This window comes from Chrysemys picta, chromosome 3, assembly GCF_011386835.1.
Source record: "Chrysemys picta bellii isolate R12L10 chromosome 3, ASM1138683v2, whole genome shotgun sequence".
NCBI classification, from domain to species: domain Eukaryota; kingdom Metazoa; phylum Chordata; order Testudines; family Emydidae; genus Chrysemys; species Chrysemys picta.
Genome location: NC_088793.1, coordinates 31,583,785 through 31,605,802, shown reverse-complemented (window position 1 = coordinate 31,605,802; position 22,018 = coordinate 31,583,785). Strand labels below are relative to the sequence as shown.

Genomic DNA, 22,018 nt, shown 5'->3' with positions numbered 1-22,018 from the left:
GTATGATTTTAAGACAAATGAAGTTAGAAAGAGAGAAGGATGTGAAATCAGCATACAGGATTGATTGTGATAGAAAAGATTATGATGATGGGGACACTGCAGAAGACAAACAGATGATAGGATGAAAAAGAAAAAATAATGCATGCACAACCAAGATCAGTCAGACCTAGAGGCCGATCACCGACTAAATGGTGGCACATTGTATATGGGGACTTGATCAGGCTGGTTTTAATGGAGAAACAAGCCACGACCGAGAATAAATGGTGATGCTGTACTGCTCCCTGTGTTCACAAAAATGCTTTGAGATCAGAAGAAGAAAATAAAAAGCAAACAAATTGGATTTGTGCATCGTTGATTCCTTTGCTATACAAAGAGGGCATAACTTTTAAAGTTTGTTTTTTCCTGTTTCCTGATAGTTCTAAAATAAGAACAATGTTAGGTCTGATGTTCCTTGTTTTTTTCTGGAAGACTGGTTGGAAGTCTCAGATGTGGATTCTGAGCTTTTTCAGCCCATACGTGAAAGGGAGTAGGCGGGGGAATCGTTCAAAAAAATTGAGCATTTTGAGTGAAATGGAAGTGAACAAAAGCAAACTGTTTAAAACAATATGAATAAAAAACCGACTCCCTCTTTCACTTAATCAACTTCCATTGCATGAGATCTCTGATGTCATAATCCCATTAGTGCTGCAGTCGTCCATAGTCTTCCAGGAAAAACAGGCTGGATGAGACCTACATTTCTATTGCAGACAGCAAGGAGGAACCTTCCTCCCCCACATACCTTGTAGGACTTTACATATCAAAGAGAAGAAAGAAAGGACATATCTCCCTTCGTCCTTTTTCCCCTTAATAATTAAAAAAAATAAAAGAGAGACTTTAAAAGTCTCTCCATTAAGGATCACCAGGCTGTGAGCCCTTTACTCTCACTGAATAGTCCTTACTTCAGGAATGGCCTTGTTGATTTAAATGAGGTTATTTAAGGAGTAAGATACTATTCTAGGGTGACCAGATGTCCCGATTTTATAGGGACAGTCCCGATTTTTGGGTCTTTTTCTTATATAGGCTCCTATTACCCCCCACCCCCTGTCCCGATTTTTCACACTTGCTGTCTGGTCACCCTATACTATTCTGTGTGTGTATGTGCACGCGTGCGCAAAATCTGGCCCTAAATCTGGTTGCAATTCAGTTTCTGTTTTACTCCTTTGTATTCATGCCCTTCCAGCTTTCCAAAGCATTCACCTGGAGCACTGAAATCTGCCATGTTTGGTTTGAATTTACAAATTGTACAGTTTTTAAAATGGGCTAACTTTTAAAAACAAAATTCTTCTTGTGTGGGCTTCCTGAATCCTGTGTCCCTCCCCTCCCCCTTAGCCCTCCACATGCCAGTGAAGCAGTGTCAGTTCTGCTGCTTTCAGGGCCTTCCTTGCACTTACAGGAGGATTTGTCATTTAATCCTTTGAGTGATGCACAATGGCACTGATATTTTCAAGGGTCCACTGTTGTTCTATATACCTGCTTCACCTGTTTATCTAGAATCCTGCCCTGTGCTCATAACTGTAAACCATGACTTCCTTCATATTGGTCTGTTCATTTTTATTCTGACAAATCTTTTGGGTTTTTTTTTTTTGATTATATGGTCCCAGTACTGTAAACACTTACACATGGGATTACTCACATATCTAAGCATTTGCAAGATCAAGGCCTATACTTGCATCAGCATGGGGAACTCCAACTGATAACTAAGAGTTTGGCAGACTAAAAGAATGAGTGCCCATTATGTAGCAGCTATGAAAAGGATTGTAGAGGAGATTTTCGTCTTAAATTTTTATTATGCATGTATTATACTTTAACTGAAAAGTATTATGTAAATGTTATTTTAATTAATGAAAATAGGTATGAATGCCAGCCAAAAAATGAAGTAAATCATAAAAAGGTTGGCATCATCAAGCGGTTTGACCCAAAGCCCATTGAGATCAAGGGGAAGGCTCCCACTGACTTCAGTAGGTTTTGGATCTGACCATTAGTAACTATGCGTATTGCAAATTAATTAGGAAATGATAAATGGCAGGAGAACAGGAAGCTGATTTCAATCAACTTTGTTGCTTGTGGAATATATCTTGTGAAAGCCTTTTGGCTGAAACATTGTTATTTTGTGAACACAGCCTCATTTAATAAATATACGTTTAATTCTCCTTAATGCATTCATCGGTATTTGGAGCTCACTGTAATTTAGAACTGTGGGTGAAATCCATTGAGGTTGATGGGCATGTTGGCAATATATTTAAATGGGGCCAAGATTTCACCCTGTGTCTACTGGAAGTGTAATGGTGTTGCCCAGCTACTGCAGTTTGTGGATAGAGCTGGATGAAGATTTTCTGTCAGATTTTTTTTTATTTGTTGTTTTCAAATAGATCATGGGAAAGTTAGTATTTTTTCAACAAAAGTACAATCATTTCAATTAAATTGGCATTTAAAACAAATATTTAACATAAAATTTTCACAGAGGAAGGATGGTCCAATGGTTAGTGTGTTAGCCTGTTGGGAGAGTTGGGAGATCTGTGTTTCATTCTCTACTTTGCCACAGATTTCCTGTGTGACACTGGGCAAATCACTTAGCCTCTTTGTGTCAACATTCCCCATCTGTAAAATGGGAGTAACAGCTCTTCCATACCTCACAAAGGTGTTGTGAGGATAAACACATTAAAGACTGTGAGATGCTCAGATATTGTGGTAAGTGGGCAACGTAAGTACCTCAGATTAGGATGGAAGGTGTTTAAATTTTTGGCACCCAACTTGAGACACATTAAAGAGGTCTGGTGGGGTGTCTCAGTTTCAGTACCCAAAAACACTAGTCACTTTTAAAAAGTTAAGCACTGAAAATTTTGAATATAATGGACCAAATATCAGAAAATGAATTGGAAAAAAAATGTGATTTAAACAAGATAAAAGAAAGAGATAAAAACTATGTTCAGGTGTGAAAGAAACTCCTATCTGTTAAAAAGAGGAAAGTTGTTTTAATACCCTAAATCAATTTGGATTAGACTCTGTGACACTTATGCCTCCACTCATTAGTTGAGCTTCTTAGTGCATGAAAAAGAAGCCTCAGTTTCCCATCAGTAGGACTGGAGAGATATTTCCTCACTTATAGGGGTGTTGGGAGGATAAATACATTAAAGATTGTGAAGTGCTCAGTTATTACAGTAACAGGGACCTTGAAAGTACTTCTAATAGATAATAGTGGGATGTTAGCAACACTATAGTTAGTAAGAACATAAGAATGGCCATACTGTGTCAGACCAATGCTCTATCTAGCCCAGTATCTTGTCGTCTGACAATGGCTGGTGCCAAATGCTTCAGAGGGAATGAACAGAACAGGGCAATTTATCAAGTGATCCGTCCGCTGTCATCCAGTCCCAGTTTCTGGCAGTCAGAGGCTTAGGGACACCCAGAGCATGGGTTGCATCTCTGATCATTGCAGCTAATAGCCATTGATGGAGCTATCCTCCACAAACTTATCTAATTCTTTTTTGAACCAGTTATACTTTTGGCCTTCATAATATCTCCTGGCAATGAGTTCCACAGGCTGGCTGGATGATATGTGAAGAAGTACTTCCTTTTGTTAGTTCTAAACTTGCTGCCTATTAATTTCATTGGATGAGCCCTGGTTTGTGTGTTATGTGAAGAGGTAAAAAACATTTCCATTATTTGTTTTTTCCATACCATTCATGATTTTATAGACCTCTATCATAGCCTTAGTCGTGTCTTCTCTAAACTGAAAAGTCCCAGTCTTTTTAATCTCTCTTCATATGGAAGCTGTTCCATACTCTTAATCATTTCTGTTGCCCTTCTCTGTTCTTTTTTCCCAATTCTAATATATATATATTTTGAGATAGGGCAAGCAGTATTCCAGGTGTGGGCATACACTGGATTTATATAGTGGCATTATATTTATTGTCTTATTATCTCTCCCTTTCCTAATGGTTCCTAACATTCATAGTTAAAGTTGAGTCTAGCTTACTGCCTAACAGTTGGTTTTTGCTTAAATAGATATTACTTAAATAAACTGGAGGTTCCCATTTTTGCAGGGAATAACACAGAAGAGAGACAAAGGAAATTAACTTTCCAGAAAACTTGGTGGGACAAAGTCAGAACCATTAACTTCTATAAGAATATTGATAATTCTGCAGGCCTTTTTTTTAATGTGCTATTTGGGTATTTACATTACATTTGATTTCTGTATTTATTTGCCCGTGCATAGTATGCCTGAAAAAACTTTGATTTTGTTTTTGTTTAATTATTTAGAGCAGGGATTCTCAAACTTCATTGCGCCATGACCACCTTCTGAGAAAAATTGCCACATGACCCTAGGAGTGGGGATCGAAGCCTGAGCCTGCCCGGGCTCCGGGCCGGGGGCCCAAAGCTGAAGCCCCAAGGGCTACAGCTTCAGCCCCAGGCCCCAGCAAGTCAAACACCAGCCCTGGCGACCCCATTAAAACAGTGTCGCGACCCACTTTAGGGGCCCGGCCCACATTTTGAGAACTGCTAATTTAGAGTATTAACAAAAGTCGCTACACACATGTAATATAGGTAGTGAAAAAATGATTGTTACTATCTCAAGTGTCCCAATACTGAACTGAGAAAAGTGAGCTTATTTTTCCCCTTGGCGTAGTTGAACCAGTTATAAAACAATGTGTCTGATTAATAATGTATTCTATTGAAAAGGAATGGGCGGTTTGCTTAAGTATGATTCATCATAGTCTGGTACAATAATTATAAGTCTTTTGGTTGCTTTTAGGTCAGAATGACCCTGTTTATTATAATTTTTTCAATGTTGGAGTCCTATGCAGTGGGTGTTTAAAGAGTTTTGCAACAGATACCAGTTTATTGGCTTCACTGGTTTTTAGTAAGTATGCAGGGCCGGCTCCAGGCACCAGCCGACCTAGCACGTGCTTGGGGAGGCGCCTGGTAAGGGGCAGTCAATCTTGGGGTGGCGGGGGGCGCTCAGGATTTTTTGTTTTTGGGGGGGGGTTCGGTCGGGCGGCACTGGGGGTAGGGTGGGTTGTTTTTGTTTTGGCGGCTGGAGGGGGATTCGGCAGCGGCGCTCTAGGGGGGTGTTTAGCGGCGCTTGGCAGGAGGTGTGTGTGGCAGTGGGAGGGTTCAGCGGCGCGATGCTCTGCGGTGGGGGGTGTGTTCAGTGGCGCTCCGCGGGGGGCTGGGGGATTTGGCGGGGGAGCGGCGGCGCTCGGTGGGAGGTATGTGTGGTGGCAGGAGGGTTCGGCGGCACGGCGCTCCATGGGGGGGTGGGGGTGTTCAGCGGCGCTCCGCGAGGGGGTGGGGGGCTCAGCAGGGGGGTTCAGCAGCGCTCTGCGGGGGGGCTAGCGTGTTTGGCAGAGCGGCGCTCCGCCGGGGGCTGGAGGGGTTTGGTGGTGCAGCGCTCCGCAGGGGGTTGGGGGGGGGGTTCGGAGGTGCTCTGCGGGAGCCTGGGGGGGGGGTTGGCGGCGCTCCACGGGGGGCTGGCATGTTCGGTGGCGCGGCGCTCCGCGGGGGGCTGGGGGAGTTCGGCGGGGGGGGGGGTTCGGCGGCGCTCCACGGGGGGGCTAGAATGTTCGGTAGCACGGTGCTCCGCGGGGGACTGGGGGGGGTTGGCGGCGCGGCGCTGGGGGGGTTCGGCGGTGCGGCGCTCCACGCGGGGGGGGGGTGGCAGCCCAGTGCTGAGGGGGTGTGTTATGGCGGTGCTATGAAGGGTGGCACTCTTTTTTTTTTGCTTGGGGTGGCAAAAAAGTTAGAGCCGGCCCTGTAAGTATGTAACAGCCCATATTTTCTTTCTGGTATCCTTTTTCATGTGGCACTGGAGTGCCAAATTGCTTTATAAAACGTTATATTTTTGTTTTTTGTTACAAATATCTATGGCAAGAGATTTCACAATATTTATATAAAGTTCTTCTTACTTTTCAGTAGTCTGGAGAAACAGAGTACTTGCATCATGCATCTGTCCTGACCCACAAAGATTGTGGTGCAACTAACACTGCCAGGTGGCTTAAATACAGAAACGTAATATACTATTACTGTGAGAATGTACTATGTGGTTTTATAATATACTTGCATAGGATGGGTCTCCAATCGCTTTACAAATAGTGATTCACAACATCCCTATGAGGTCACTAAGTGTTTTTATTCCCATTTTGCAGAAACTACTGATCAAAGAAGTTGAATAACTATCCCAAGGTCACACAGCAATTCAGTGGCCCAGCTGGGACTAGAACTCCAGACTCCTGTACTCTGTTAGGCAACCCTCCTCCCACACAAAATTAGTGTTCATCCATAACCTAATTAGAGATTTAGATTTGATAGATTCAGTCCCTTATTTTCTATGCCCTCCATTATCATAGTGTCTGAAGCATGACATGATCTTTAACATAGTTATTTTCACAGCACCCCTGTGAGGTAGGGAAGTACAATTTCTCCCATTTTATACTGGGTAACTGGAGCTTTTGTATGGTTGGATAGAATGGGTACCTCCATTTTTACCAGCGGTCCATCACCAATATGCATGTGTGTGTGTGTGTGTGTGTGTGTGTGTGTGTGTGTGTGAGACAGACAGACACACACACACACACGTATTTTAAAGGGAGAAAAATGATGATACAATGTGAAAGCAATTTGTCCTATATGCTAAAATAGAATAAAATTAAAGCCTGTACAATATTTTGATTCCAGTATAGGCTTTGGGCAGTATTGTATATAGTGTAACCAAGCAGTAACTTTAATATATAGATATCACATTATCCTTTATGTGTGAAAGTCAGCTATCTATCTAGGAATATACTTTGGCCCCAAAACAACATATTGTATAATAAATTATCTTGGCAATAAGTACCAATAATTATAAGTAGCTGGAAGGTAATAGCTATATTATAACAGGAGAGTATTATCTCTTACTTGGATGGTATCTTTGGTTGTGTTGTTGAATTATATGTAAGCGGGGGAATGGTCCCGCTATTGTGGGGAAATTTCCTGACTTCTGCACTACCCCGGTGAGGTGGGCAAGCGAAAGGATCTGAGTCCCCGCTCCCACTTCCTTTACCCAGAGGCCTCCCTGCCCTTGAGGGCTCCCCTTCCACTCTCCTGTCTGGCTGAGTCCTCGTAACCCCAACAAGGCTGGGCCCAGGATTCCTGGGGGGCTCGACCCCCAACCCTGCTGTGGTCACCTAGGACAGGGGCTAGGATGTCCCCACTCCGGGGTACTCTCTTTACACTGGGCACCTCCCTGACCCACTGATTATTCCATACAATTTAAAGCAAATACAAGTTGTTTAATTAACAATTAATCTAAAGAAAAGAACAAGGAAAAATGGGAAAGGTTAAAGGAAAACACATCACCCTGCTCTGTGGCAGGGAACATCACAACCAGTGTCTCTGGAATGTCAGGGCAGGTCACAGTCTGCTTCTTGTAGGTCCCAGGCCTCCTTCTCAGGCCCAGGCCGTGCTGCAGAGACGCTGCGGGTTGGACACTTGCAATGGTGGTGGCCACACACCTCCGGGCTTTGAGTGGTGGGACCCTTCTTCCCAGCGTCAGCCCCCCGTAGGGTTAAGGTCCCCCTCCCGGTCTGGCCTGCAAGGGCCCTTGTCTGGGGGTGTCTTTCTGTGCTGGGCCCTTTGCCCAGGTTCCCCCTTGGCTGGCCCCACTTGCTCACCACACCTGGCTCTGTGGCTGCAGCTCTGCTCCCAGCACAGGATCTGCTCTCCCTGGGCTGCGTCTCTGGCTCTGTGGCTGCAGCTCCGCTCCCAGCACAGGATCTGCTCTCCCTGGGCTGCGTCTCTGGCTCTGCGGCTGCACCTCTGCTCCCAGCACAGGATCTGCTCTCCCTGGGCTGCGTCTCTGGCTCTGGATCTGGCACGGTTCTGCTCTCCAGCTCAGCTTGGGCCCCTGCTCTCTCCTTAGCTCGGCCCCACTCAGTCTGACTCAGGCCATTCCAGTTCACACGGAGGACGGGACCCCCTCTGGCCTCCTGACTCCCTGATTAGCCTGCCCGCCCTGTCAATCAGGCTGATCTGGAGCATTGGCCTCTCCCCATGGTTCCTGGGGACTGTCAGTCTCAGGCTCCTGATTTGCCCTCGACCCTTCCCCTTTTAGTGCTGGGAGCTAGCCAACCAAAACACCCCCACTGAATGTTAGTAAGGGGGCAACAGTCCCCTTACATATAGGAGTAATGTTACAAATAGGAGAGCCATGTTATAAAGCTTAAATGGAGAATCTCGCTGGACATTATGGGATGGTTTTGAAAGTTCAAAAAATAAAGGTGGGGCTTTTGATTAGAACTTGGCTTCTAAGGGACAGAAAACACATCAGATATTATTAACTTGCAAAAAGCTCTTCTGAAGGTGTAAATGGAGTCCATTATCAAGTACCATTTTTTTTTGCGTAACACACAAATGGTAAAAATGCAGCATAAAGTCTTTATGGTACTGTTTGCATTTAGGTCCTGATACAATAAAACACTTGAGCTCATGCTTTACTTTAAATGTGTGCTTAAGTCCATCTCTATTCAGCAAAGCACTTAAGCATGTGCTTAAATGAATCTGGCTCTGATGTTCAGCACTTCAGAGGAAGGAGCCCCAGGTCAGGACATACAGATAACAAACAATGGGTTGATCTGATTGTACTTCTACTGGTATCAGGAAGTTTTCACGTCAGAAATGGCTAGTAAAATATATTTGTCTTCATGAATATGATATTCATATCCAAGGACTTGCTGGTGCAGGGACTTGCCTTGTGCATAGTCAAAATGTGATTGAAACACAGTAAACATTAAAGGGAAAAACAGTGCTGAGGTGCTTAAGAAACTTCAACTGTTAAAAAGAGGCAGCTCCAATAGCAAGCTGTGTTATGATAACCTAAACCTGTTTGGACTAGAAGCTATTGCATTTATCCCTCCTCTTGCTACTTGAGGTTCTGGCTGTATGAAAGAGAAGAATCCCAGAAGAGGTGACGTGACTAAAACAGAGGAAACTTAGGAACAAGCTGAACTTCTGCAGGCATAGTAGAGAGGTCATATTCTGTCCTTGATTATATCCATTTAACCTATTGACTTAACTGAGGTTTCATGGCCATAAACATGGCCAGAATTTGGCCTTAAGATCTTGATTTTTTGCTTAACTTTAACAAAGCCTTCAGTTTTATGCCCCAAAACAATTTCAAGCACATTTTATATATGGTAGAACCTCTATTTTATGAACTAATTGAGGACTGAGGAGTCCATAAAATCAAAAGGTACATAAAAATGAACGTCTCAAAATTACTGTAGGTTCAAAGCATAAACGAGTCTGGTGCACTGCATCACTTTCTTTTTGTCCTTCAAACCACTGCAGAGCAACTTCTAATGCATTGAAGGCACTGGATTGTGAGGGAATACTGACTTGTTCTTCATCAACATCATCTCGTTATGTGATTTTTTTTTTGCTCCTCCCTTTCTCCCTAATCATCCTGTTGGGGGAAAATGGTTTGCATAATTGGTCACTCATAAGGTTGATGTTCATAAAAATTGAGGTTCTACTGTAAGTTAGATATCTAAATATCTGATTTGTAGGTGAAATAGTTACTTAGATGTCCAAATATTCAGTGTATAACAACTTAGTAACTTTGTATAACAATAACTGTGTGTAACAGTAATTTAATCTATCTAAATACCTGATTCGTAGGTGAAATTGAATACACCTCTACCCCGATATAACGTGACCCGATATAACACGAATTTGGATATAACGCAGTAAAGCAGCGCTCCAGCGGGGGGCGGGGGAGAAAGCTGCGCGCTCTGGTGGATCAAAGCAAGTTCGATATAATGCGGTTTCACCTATAACGCAGTAAGATTTTTTGGCTCCCAAGGATAGCATTATATTGGGGTAGAGGTGTACTTGGACATCTAAGTACCTGTGTGTAACAATTTCAAGAGACGTTATCAGGGTAAAAGTTAAGGGCGTTATTGTGCCTTTTAGGCACTGATCTGCATCAGAGTAGTATGGGGCAAGGCACTATGCCTTCTGGAGATGCCCAGTGTAGAAAGGACAAGTATCCTCTGCTACACCTCTTTTGGAAGAAGTCTGATGGGGGTCAGTGCAAGGAGGGCAATTATCTCATGGATTGTGCCCCATGTAACGACACCAATCTGGCCCCACCATTTTAAAGTACAGATTTCCTCACTTGTGTTACTGTTAGCAGTTTAGATTATTAGAAGTGAATATTTCAAACTGCATTTTCTTTTTGGTACTTATGCTGTTTGTTTACTTTTTTGGATTTCTGTCAACTTGGACAACCAAGATAGGCTGTGCAGTATCATCAGCTTACCTTTATCTTTTCAGTTTCACTTTTATATTCTTACTCTTTAGCACAGTGCAGGTGATTGGGCCTAAAATGTAGGTTTTGCATGTATATTGTAATCCCTTTTGGACCTAAGCAGCTAGTCAAAGCTTGGGGCCCTGGGGATGTTTCTGGTGAGAATAGAAATTGATGATGGAGTTTACAAGGAATGTACCAAATCCTGCTTCTCTGAATACAGGGGGAACCAATGGCAAAAGGAGTAGTCTCTTAGCTTACAGGCCCAAGCTCCTTTTCAGCTAGCACCTCCAACCCAGAACCTCTCTAGGTTTCTCTCAGGGTATGTCTACACTACGGGATTAATCCGAATTTACAGAATTCTAATTTTGGAAACAGATTGTATAAAGTCGAATGTATGCAGCTACACTAAGCACATTAATTCGGCGGTGTGCGTCCATGTACCAGGGCTAGCATCGATTTCCGGAGCGTTGCACTGTGGGTAGTTATCCCATAGCTATCACATAGTTCCCGCAGTCTGCCCCGCCCATTGGAATTCCGGGTTGAGATCCCAGTGCCTGATGGGGCAAAAAACATTGTCGCAGATGGTTCTGGGTACAGCCTCACCCCTCCCTCCATGAAAGCAACGGCAGACAACCCGTTTCACACCTTTTTTCCTGGGTGAACACAGCAGACGCCATACCATGGCAAACATGGAACCCGCTCAGCTCAAGACAGCAGTCATGAACATTGTAAACACCTTGCGCATTATCGTGCAGTTTATGCTGAACCAGGACCAGAAAAATGAGGCAAGGAGGAGGCGGTGATGGCAGCGCGGTGATGAGAGTGATGAGGACATGGACATGGACATGGACACAGAATTTTCTCAAACCGCGGGACCCGGTGCTTTGGAGATGATGTTGTTGATGGGGCAGGTTCTATTCATGGAACGCCGATTCTGGGCCCGGGAAACAAGCACAGACTGATGGGACTGCATAGTGTTGCAGGTGTGGGATGATTCCCAGTGGCTGTGAAACTTTCGCATGCGTAAGGGCACTTTCATGGAACTTTGTGACTTGCTTTCCCCTGCCCTGAAGCGCCAGAATACCAGGATGAGAGCAGCCCTCACAGTTGAGAAGCGAGTGGCAATAGCCCTGTGGAAGCTTGCAATGCCAGACAGCTACCGGTCAGTTGGGAATGAATTTGGAGTGGGCAAATCTACTATGGGGGCTGCTGTCATGCAAGTAGCCAAAGCAATCATTGAGCTGCTGCTACGAAAGGTAGTGACTCTGGGAAATGTGCAGGCCATAGTGGATGGCTTTGCTGCAATGGGATTCCCTAACTGTGGTGGGGCAATAGATGGAACCCATATCCCTATCTTGGCACCGGAGCACCAGGGTACCCAGTACATAAACTGCAAGGGTTACTTTTCAATGGTGCTGCAAGCACTGGTGGATCACAGGGGACGTTTCACCAACATCAACGTGGACTGGCCGGGAAGGGTTCATGACACTCGCGTCTTCAGGAACACTACTCTGTTTAAACAGCTGCAGCAAGAGACTTACTTCCCGGACCAGAAAATAACCGTTGGGGATGTTGAAATGCCTATAGTTATCCTTGGGGACCCAGCCTACCCCTTAATGCCATGGCTCATGAAGCCATACACAGGCAGCCTGGACAGGAGTCAGGAGCTGTTCAACTACAGGCTGAGCAAGTGCAGAATGGTGGTGGAATGTGTATTTGGCCATTTAAAAGGTCGCTGGCGCACTTTACTGACTCGCTCAGACCTCAGCCAAACCAATATCCCCATTGTTATTGCTGCTTGCTGTGTGCTCCACAATCTCTGTGAGAGTAAGGGGGAGACATTTATGGCGGGGTGGGAAGCTGAGGCAAATCGCCTGGCTGCTGATTACGTGCAGCCAGACACCAGGGCGATTAGAAGAGCACACCAGGAAGCGCGGCGCATCAGAGAAGCTTTGAAAACCAGTTTCATGACTGGCCAGGCTACCGTGTGAAAGTTCTGTTTGTTTCTTGATGAAAATCTGCCCCCTTTATTGACTCATTCTCTGTAGGCAACCCACCCTCCCCCTTCGATCACAGCTTGCTTTCAAAGGAAATAAAGTCACTATTGTTTAAAAATCATGTATTCTTTATTAATTGATTATAAAAAGAGGGAGAGAACTGAGAAGGTAGCCTGGGTGGGGTTTGGGAGGAGGATCAGAGGGAAGGAAAAGGCCACTAAAAAAAGGTTAAAATAATGACAGCCTTTTGCTTGGGCTGTCCACTGGAGTGAAGTGGGAGGGTGCACGGAGCCTCCCCGCCCGCGTTCTTACACGTCTGGGTGAGGAGGCTATGGAACATGGTGAGGGGGAAGGGGGGTTATACAGGGGCTGTAGCACCAGTCTGTGATCCTGCTGCTGTTCCTGAAGCTCCACCAGACGCCGGATCATGTCTGTTTGCTCACGCAGCACCCCAGTGTTGCATCCTGCCTCCTCTGATCTGCCTGCCGCCACCTCTCATCTCGAGCGTCTCTCCGCTCCTCACGTTGGTCCCTTCTGTCCTCACGTTGGTCCCTCATGTCCTCACGTTGGTCCCTCCTGTCCTTATGTTCACTGGCATCTTTCCTACATTTTGAAACCGTGTCCTTCCACTCATTCAGATGAGCTCTTTCATTGCGGGTGGATTCCATGATTTCCACAAACATCTCGTCTCGCGTCCTCTTTTTCCAACGCCTTATCTGAGATAGCCTTTGGGACGGAGGAGGGAGGCTTGAAAAATTTGCAGCTGCTGGAGGGAGGGAAAAAAGGAGAGAATTTTTTAAAAAGATACATTTTACAGAACAATGCTTATACTCTTTCACGGTGAACAACACTATTCACATTACATAGCACATGTGATTTCTGTGCAAGGTCGCATTTTGCCTCTTAATATTGAGTGCCTGTGGCTTTGCTGCTAGAGATCACAGACGCAGGTCCGGGCAACAGAATTCGGCTTGCATGCAGCCATGGTAAGTCATTGTCTTTCGGCTTCTGTGTCCTACTTTCCCACATACCAAGCAAAGCCCGTTGAGTGCTGCAGTTTTCCTGTTAACCTTCAGCAGCAGAAAACAAACTAACCCCCCCCCCCCATCCAATTCTCTGGGATGATCGCTTTATCCCTCCCCCCACCGCGTGGCTGGTATCAGGGAAGATCCCTGCTAGCCACACGTGAAAAGCTTAGTGCCAAACTCCTCCCCTCCCCCCGCGCTTGGCTTACTACAGGGAAGGATTTCTTTTCAGCCACAAGCAAACTGCCCAGTAGGAAGGGCCACCTCTGTCCCCTTAATTAAATTCCCGTATTTCAACCAGGTTACCATGAGCGATATCACTCTCCTGAGGATTACACAGCGAGATAAAGAACGGATGTTGCTTGAATGCCAGCAAACACCAGGACCATACGCTGCCAGACTTTGTCATGCAATGATACCAGATTACTTGCTACTAGCATGGCGTGGTCAAGTGTCCTACCATGGAGGACAGAATAAGGCTGCACTGCCCAGAAACCTTCTGCAAAGGCTTTTGGAGTACCTCCAGAAGAGCTTCATGGAGATGTCCCTGGAGGATTTCTGCTCCATCCCCAGACACGTTAACAGACTTTTCCAGTAGCTGTACTGGCCGCGAATGCATCCCAAGTCCTCAGGGCAAATTAATCATTAAAAAACGCTTGCTTTTAAACTATGTTTTATATTTTAAAAGGTAAACTCACCTGAGGTCCCTTCCATGGGGTCATGGTCTTGGGTACTGGCTTGGGAGGCTTGGGAGGGTACTTCAGTCAGGCTGAGAAAAAGATCCTGGCTGTTGGGGAGAACGGAGTGCTGTGTGCTCTCCGCAAGCTCGTCCTCCTCCTCCTCTTCCCTGTCTGCAGAATCCTCAGGTGTGGCTGATGAGATTACCGCTGCCTCGGAATCCACGGTCAGAGGTGGGGTAGTGGTGCATGCAGCTAGAATTGCATGCAGCTCAGCGTAGAAGCGGCATGTCTGCGGCTCTGACCCGGAGCGACCGTTTGCCTCCTTTGTTTTCTGATAGGCTTGTCTGAGCTCCTTGACTTTCACACGGCACTGCTCTGAGTCCCTATTGTGGCCTCTCTCCATCATGCCCTTGGAGATTTTTTCAAAAGTTTTGGCATTTCTTCTTTTCGAACGAAGTTCTGCTAGCACTGAATCCTCTCCTCATATAGCGATCAGATCCAGTACCTCCCGTACGGTCCATGCTGGTGCTCTTTTTCGATTATCGGCCTGCATGGTTATCTGTGCTGATGAGCTCTCTGTGGTCACCTGTGCTCTCCTGTGCTGGGCAAACAGGAAATGAAATTCAAATGTTCGCGGGGCTTTTCCTGTCTACCTGGCCAGTGCATCCGAGTTCAGATTGCTGTCCAGAGCGGTCACAGTGGTGCACTGTGGGATAGCTCCCGGAGGCCAATACCATCAAATTGCGGCCACACTAGCCCTAATTCGAAATGACAATATCAATTTTGGCGCTACTCCGCTCGTCGGGGAGGAGTACAGAAATCGATTTTAAGAGCCCTTTATATAAATGGCTTCGTTGTGTGGATGAGTGCAGGGTTAATTCGATGTAACGCTGCTAAATTCGAATTAAACTCATAGTGTAGACCAGGCCTCAGGCTCACACCATGCTTACAAGCTTCTGCTTTGCTTTTTCAAGCAGTCTGTCTGTGGTTCTGTCTTCTGCCTTCACCCACTCCCACATCCACCTACCCAAAACAATACCCATACAGTCCAAAGCTCCTGGGGAGGTGCACATAATCCTTTGTTTTAGGTGAGAGCTTGTGATTAACTTATTCTTACAGTTAATCTCCATCAATATCAAGGTTTTGACTCAACTCTTAACAAGGTTTCCAGTAGCTCATAACAGTATTTTACAAATATTAAGTACAACAGAAAAGATGTTCCATTTTTTAAAAACTCCAGTGGAAATCTCTTTATTTTTTCCACACAAACATATGTATGTACCTCCTAAAGATTCACTTGTGGTCTTTACATTCCAAATATTGCAGTAGTGTGTTTGTGTCTGAGAACTTGAATGTGAAGCTGAATAGAAATGGACTATAAAGAAAAAGGACATCTAATCTGTTGTCATTGTTCAGTGTAGCAGAAATGCAAAAACTAAAGTTTGCAGAGTCATAATTCATGTAAGCATGTCCTAAGTCCTATTGACTTCAGTTAGGGTCACTGTTTTTAATGGGACTTAAACATGAATAAAATTAAACATATGCTTAAGTACTTCATTAAACTGGAGCCATTGGGGAAATAAAATTAGATTTTTTTAAAAACAGTTTCAGTTTTGGTAATCTCAGGTGATATATTACAAATAATGTAAGTCAATATTTTAGAAATATGATTAGCACTCTGACAAGTGATCCCTTTACATGTAATACAGTGGTCCCTTTAAATGTAATACTGTAGTTGCTGCTTTATGCATCCAGCAATATGCTGAACATAAAAGGTTTTCTATATACCTATGAAATGTTTAATTTTCTACCCATTTTATTTAGAAGACACACAGACAATGTAGCAACATATTTAACTTTCATTCTCCTGTTAATCTTTCCTTCTGTTAATATAATAGAGTCTTGTACAAACAGAAGTCTTTTGTTCTCTTCAAGTGTTTTTCTATCTGCATAATGCAAAAGGGCGTTCCTGTTTCTTTAAAAAAAATCTGTTGATGTTAATATTGCTTTAGGCCGACAGATTGATATGTACCTGGCTGGGAGCAACATGACCTAGCAAAACACTTCAGTGTTAATAAGACATAAAGTCATACCATTTGTCATCTAGCACAGAGGGCACACAAATTATAGAACAGCTTGATAGGTTGTATGAGAGTCTGATTATTTTGTTTTTGTCGTAGCTACAGAGCAGATAGCTTTGAAACCTTCCTGTGTTCTACTGGGACAGAAGAATGTTCATGTCATGACGACCTGACTGAATGTTTAGTTGCGCACTGCACTGACTCAGAAGCCTTAAGTGCTCCTAACCTATACTCCAAAGCAGCAGATTCTCCTAAATCAAAGGAAAGAAAACTCCATGAAGAAAGTTACTAGCCGTTATCACAGGTGTAAATCCTCTGGGATTGCAATCAAAATGTGAAACTTTGGGATTAACTCACTGGGTGTAATCAGGAAGCATAACTTTCTTTAAGGTACAGTGCATTTTGCTTTGTGCAAATTTATTTATTTTTATCTGTATCAGTAATATTTTCAAAATGAGAATTTCGTGATGCTAAAGGGATTCCATCAAAATATAAATTTTACCGCTATTAATATTATTATTCACACTTCTGCCTCATTTTATGTTACAAATAGCATTTTAAACTGTTGTAATGAAAGAGTTGAAAAATTGTCAGTGTCTCAGGTTTTTTTTATACTTTATGCATTTGTCTGCACTATGTGTGTCCTTTGTGTTGTCGGTCAGTTCTCCTGTTGGGTGAGTGGCTCTTTCCCAGAAACAAGGGAGACATTTAAATAAAGTAGAAAATGATTATTTTAAATCTATAAAAGCTGGGTTTAAAACAGGGAACTTGGACAAATGCCTAAAACTACTTTCAATTTGTTTGTGAAAAGGCTGAGATTTTATCTTAAGTGGTGTCCCTTTAACCAAAGATGCATTGTTCTAAACACTGTGATTACATGGTTTTTTTCTGATGCAGTATAGTTTTAAAGTAAATTATAAATAGAAATTATTTCATAAATGAATCGGTGACTGGATGGTGGTGGATTTTATCTCACAATGAAATAGTATCTAGAGAGATTACTATTTGTTATAACTCTTCAACAGCTTCATCACAAACAGGATCTAAGATATTTTAGACTCCCTTCTGCTCGAACTTTTAACATGTAGTTAGTCTTTTCCATGTAGGACTGTATAAAAGTGTGGGTCAGATTGAGGAAATCTCTGAGTCTGTCCACATGGAGTTTTTCTAGTATTCTACCGGGGGAACAGAATTTGACCTCCTCTCTGGAATGAACTACTGCCCCCAAATCTGGTGGATCCTGTAGGACCCGTGGAAGCTGAGGGACAACCACACAGAGATCCTCTGCCTGCACACTGGCTTTGGACCTTGGAAGGACTCTCACAATCCAGTCCCTGTCAGAATGGTTCTGTGGAACGTGGTACTGGGGTGTGTAGGCAGCACTCTGCAGGAAAGATAATATATCCCAGGCTGTGTTACATTTTCCTAAGAATCTCCATGGGGTTGGATGGGGGAGAAGTTTGCCCACTTCTCTGTGGCCTGCCCGGTCACCAGTGCCTCCTCACACCTTTGAAATATCTCTGTGAAGCCCAGAATAGGTGTGTTTGGGGCAGAACCTAGAGGCAGCTGAGCCCCTCTGTTATCCAGGAGCAAGACGATCTATGCACATAGGGTCCACTATGTGCATGGAGCTGGGAGAGGGTATGATCCGGGCCAGTATTATCATGGGAACATTTTCCACTCAGCTCCTACCTGCTACTTCAGCCATCCGCTCCTAGCCCTGGTTTGCTCCTTCCTGCTGCTCAACAAACTCAATGTGTTTTATACATGTAATTCTTTTTAAGGGAGTTTGAAAGTGGTGTCTGAAAGAGCTGCTTTAATCAAAAGCCAGAAGCTGATCAAAGCAACACTTAAAAGTCGAACTAGGGTCAGAGCAGAGCTGCTTCACTGGCAATAGGGTCGGGGATCTAGGCTGGGAGAGGAGTAAAGCATGTCAATTGAACTACAGTCGAAACTGCTGATTAGTGATTTTTTTTCTCTCCAGAGTAACACCTGCAAAGTTTATGAGATCCCGCAGGAAAATCAAATCTGCATTAGAATACTTTGTTTCCTGCAGGGAGGAATGTCAAAGCATCTACAGGATGCAATCCTATTGCCTAAACGTATTTATTGCCACATCATATATTAGGCTTAGTCTGCAGTATTATCGTAATGCCGGACTGTCACCCAGCTCTACATATGCTTCTCAAGAAGTGAGTCCTAGACCTGCTGCTGGGCTAGCAAGGGATTAAAGAATGAAATGTATGGTTGGCTATACATTCCTAGACGAAAAACAAACAAAACCCCCCTTAAACCAGAGTTAAGGCTGAGAATAGGTTTCCAATGAAAACTAACAATGTTGTCAGAAGGTTATAGTTAAGAAACAAACAGAAACTAAATACCCAAACATCAATAAATGTTCAGTTAAGGATCCCCTAAAATCTTTTTAATGTCCTAGATCTTGTTCCTCCATTCTATACCTCCCCTAAAATTATGCAACACCTTAATTAAAGAGTCTTGTAACTGCTGTGAGAACCACTGTCAAGACTCACATAATTCAGACTTAGTTTATGAGCTTCCCCCTTCTGTGATATGTAAAATGTGGGATTTAGAGAGGTTATGAGCATGGTCCTTCTGGAGATTAGGAATTCCACAAATTCAACAGAATTTACAACTTTTCCCAGACATCTAAAATTAATTATAGCCCCTCCATCCCGACAGAGTTCCCAGTGTGCATTTTTGAATAACTCTTAAATTTAGAAAGTAAACTTTGTGAAAGTAGTTTAATATATGAGATCTCAATAAAGATGTGTAATTAAGACCCATTTGAACTTTGTATGGCAAGATTTATCACAAACTAGAAGAGGTAAAAAAACGACCTTTTTTTTTCAAAACTGAATAAATATCAAAATTTCAGAACATCATAACTCAAAATGATTTGTATTTCTGGCTTTAAATTTTTCAAATAAATTCAGCTCTGGCTTAGGTCTAGCATGAGAAACTTCATGCTCAAAGCAGTTTGTTTTTTACTTTATAAAGTAAGTTTTAAAAAGGGCCAAAACTAAGTCTTAAAGGGGGAACTGTTATTCATGCTTAATTAATGAAAGGAGTCTGGTTGTAAATTGGAATTCTCTGTTTCTCCATAGAAGTAGAACACCACAAGTTGTAGCATTGCAAATTTCTCTGCACTGAACTGACAATAATGCCTCAGGCCGGACCACCAAAACTAATAAATGATCATATCCTTTAATTGATTTATTGCTTGGTGGATTTATGCAATATCTAGTTGAGCTTTTTGTATTGGCAGCAAAGAGTCCTGTGGCACCTTATAGACTAACAGATGTATTGGAGCATGAGCTTTCGTGGGTGAATACTCCGGACCAAGTGGGTATTCACTCACGAAAGCTCATGGTCCAATACGTCTGTTAGTCTATAAGGTGCCACAGGACTCTGCTGCTTTTACAGATCCAGACTAACACAGCTACCCCTCTGATACTTTTTGTATTGGTTATCTGTAGAGCTGGTCAGGAAATGGTGGTTCATTCCTGTAGAAAATTTAGATGAAACATTTTTCATTTTTGTCAAAACTTCCTGCAGGAATTTTGGGGGTTACAGTGAAAAATTAGCCCCTTCAAAAAAACTGATTTTTTTTTTCTGGCTGAAAATTTTCAGCCAAAGCCCAAAGGCTTTTGATTTTTGGGCTGAAATGTTTCCTGTTTCAGTGGCCAAAAATGAAAAAGAAAATTGGTTGTATGGCAAAAAATGAGCCCTTGGTCTCTTGTGAATTGTTTGATACCTTGTCTGTTTGAGAGTGGCAGCATTGCTTTCCTAGCAGGTTTTCCACTTTGGTATGGATGTTTTGGGGTGATTTTCAAAGCCACAGAGGGCAATTAGGCAACAATGAGCAGATAAATTTTTCATTAGCAAAGCCCTAGCAGGGACAGTTATATATTTATTGCAACAGTATGTATATTAATCTTTGTGAAGGGTGCCAATGTTAAAGAAAAAAAAAAACTCCTTGTTTTTCTCACCCTGGGCAAGGACACTAATTTCAAAGACTGGATTTGAAATAGTTTTATTTTTAATCCAAAATTGCTAGAAAGCCGGGTGGTCCCCTTCCCCTTTTTGAGCTCTTCTGCATGGTATACTTGAAAGTTTGGCAACTTGCATTCTGAATTCTTACTCTGAGATTCTGTTGCCTGGAAACATGAGTCAGCAGAGGAAATCATTATTGGATCACTTTCAGTGCAGAAGAAATCCAGTCTTCATGTTGAACTAGTTTTCAGGACCAAAATAACAAATGAGATAAAAATAAAAAGAACAGCAAAGAAAGTGGCAGCTCAGAGATCAGACCAGTACTCTTACAGCATATATCTTTTTATGGAAACAGAAGCAAAACTGTTTTTGGCTGGACAAAGGGGTAGGATTATTTTCTGTGTCCTGTCATCAGCCTTAATCATCAACCTCTATGTTCAGTGATGAGATACTTTCCAAATTGGTACTATTAGGAAGCAATTTCTGATCTAATTCCATTGAAGAGGTACGAATTCTAAGATACGATTACAGAAAAGAGTGCTGTCGGAGTTCTAGCTAGGATAACTGTGTTTGATGTTACAGCTTTAATGTTGCTTTTAAAATTGTAATGCTGAGGTGGGGCCTAGCGAATTGCCATAACCTGACTCCTAAGTGAAAAAGGAGATCTTTTCATGGTGAGATTCCATTAGCCTTTTGGAGCCTAATAGGTAAGTGACTACAATTAACACTTTGTATAGATTAGAGCTGACCAGGGTATGACAACTCCGTCTGGTGACAACCTTCACAGTTTTAAAATTTGTTTTCATTCTGCAATGGAATGAAAAGAAAACATTTTGAATGGTTTTGTGAAAAGGATTAGGCTGGGTTGCGCATTGGCCTAGGTTGTGGGAGAGTCAGGTTCAAGTCCCTGCTCTGCCTGATTCAGACTAGAGGTTTTTGTCCCAAATAATTGCAAATCATGCGGAGTCTCCCACATCCTAGGCCAGTACCCTGACCACCTGGCTTCTCTCTCTGTAAAAACATTCCTGACAAAAGTTTCACAGAAATTGATACAACTTCAAAGAACCAGCATATTTTGCCAAAATTTCACTTTGGTGGAAATGTTCTAGCCAGTTCTATTGTAGATGTGCATAGCCCTATACAAAAACCACACCATAGAGCACTACAGTGAATGACAATTCTGTGGTACGCCAGTGACAGCTTCCTTTTCTCTGAAGAGAACTGATATGGTTTTGTACATGGCTGTAGTATTTATAGTCATTTGAATATAATTTTATCAGCACGCAATCTTTAATGTGAGGTTTGTTAAATCAACATGCCTATGCAGCTCCCACCAGAATTTTGCTTAACAACCAAAGCCTAGTTCTGTTCTTTTCAACTCCTTTTTCTTCACTTGTGTGTAACTCTGCTCATGAAAGGTGCTGATGGGCATGCCCAGAGAACAGCTCCCATCATTTATTGCTGGGACAGGCACAGCAAAGGAAGCGGACATACAGCTTCCTCACACTGGCCTGCCATTGTGTTTCAGTCCTGATTTAAAGGACGGCCTCTGGGAGTGAAAGTGTTATTGAGAGTCAAATGGGAACCAATTAGTGCCATTTGTAGGATTTTTTTTACTGATGTGGATGGCTAGCCACAGTTGAGCTAACTCAGTTATTTTGCATAAGCAAACCAATTCCTATCAGATGTAGTAACTAATGGGTCCTGTAGATGTTCATATTTGATTTCCAGAATAGAAAGGGTGTGAAATGAAAAAACATTTCTAGACACTGTCCCTCTCTCTAATTTAATAAACTTATTGGGATTAACTTCCTGAGTGCATAAGTGTGTTTTAAAAGGACAGTGTCAATTACTCTTGGCAGATTTTAATTTTTTTCTCTCATTTGTATTA

At 43.0% G+C, this 22,018-nt stretch overlaps 1 protein-coding gene across 9 annotated transcripts in view; it reads left to right on the top strand.

The window, feature by feature from the left end:
• The window catches only part of GREB1 (growth regulating estrogen receptor binding 1), a 159,680-nt gene that overhangs the window by 46,071 nt on the left and 91,591 nt on the right, over window positions 1-22,018 (top strand). For 4 of the 9 annotated variants that reach the window (XM_065587687.1, XM_065587688.1, XM_005293101.5 and 1 more), the window contains exon 2: window positions 16,213-16,503. The exons of 3 other annotated variants lie outside the window; for them this stretch is intronic. The gene's annotated coding sequence lies outside the window, so the exon portion shown is untranslated. Of the gene's footprint in view, window positions 1-16,212; window positions 16,504-22,018 lie in introns of those variants that run through there. 2 more of the 9 variants (XM_065587690.1, XM_065587685.1) reach the window with 2 other exon arrangements.